This window comes from Hemibagrus wyckioides, linkage group LG14 (assembly GCF_019097595.1).
Source record: "Hemibagrus wyckioides isolate EC202008001 linkage group LG14, SWU_Hwy_1.0, whole genome shotgun sequence".
Classification (NCBI taxonomy): Eukaryota; Metazoa; Chordata; class Actinopteri; order Siluriformes; family Bagridae; genus Hemibagrus; species Hemibagrus wyckioides.
In genome coordinates this window covers 26,619-27,500 of record NC_080723.1, presented here as the reverse complement: position 1 = coordinate 27,500, position 882 = coordinate 26,619, and the positions used below count along the sequence as shown (strand labels likewise).

Genomic DNA, 882 nt, shown 5'->3' with positions numbered 1-882 from the left:
TTCGGTGAGAGATAGATAGGGGAAAAGCGAGCGGCGCTCCCGACCCCTCGTCCTTCCCGGCGTCGCACGGGCCCCCGTCGCTCGGCGCGCTTTTTCTTCGCGGGCAGCCAGAGTGGAAGGACCCACCGGCAGCGCTTTATTTCACGCCCGAGCAGGCGGCGGCGGGAGGAGACAGACAGAGAGAGAGCGCGTCTGCTTTTGGGAGGGCGGAGGCGGGGTTGGCGCCTGCGAAAAACCTCCAGCGGAGCAGCGGGAAGCGTCGATCGGCGGGAATAGCGACCCTCAGACAGGCGTAGCCGGGAGGGACCGGGGGCGCAATGTGCGTTGAAGTGTCGATGATCAATGTGTCCTGCAATTCACATTAGTTCTCGCAGCTGGCTGCGTTCTTCATCGACGCCTTACGAGCGAGTGATCCACCGCTAAGAGTTGTCAGCTCTTTTATTTTTCTCTCGAGACCTTGTCCGAGCCACGATAGGGGGGTTTGAAAAAATCACGGGTCTTGGAGGATCGGGAGGCGAGAGAAAGGAAGAAAGAATCGGGGAAAAAAAGCGAGGAGGCGCCCGCGCGGGAGGGTCTTGAACCTTCGCCCGGGCGCCCGCACAGAGGCAAAGGGAAGGAAGGGCGAGAGCCCCTCCGTCTCCCACCACCTCGGCGTAGCGGCGGCGGTAGGTACCCTCCGCCCGTCCGTTTTCTCTTTCCCTTCTCATCCTCTTTCTCTTTCTTTTTCCCCGTCTTCTTGGGAGACCGTAAAGGGACCTCGGCTCACGTTCTCTGCCCAGCGAGCGGGTAGAGGAAAGCGAGCCTCGGCTCGGTAGGAGGAGCTGGCGCGTCCCAGCGGACGCTGCCCGTTAATGATCCTTCCGCGGGTTCACCTCACGGAAA

General features: G+C 61.7%; 1 pseudogene; it reads right to left on the bottom strand.

Moving 5' to 3' along the window:
* Positions 1-276: 276 nt before the first annotated feature.
* On the bottom strand, positions 277-428 carry LOC131365341 (5.8S ribosomal RNA; annotated as a pseudogene).
* Between the last annotated feature and the right edge of the window lie 454 nt (positions 429-882).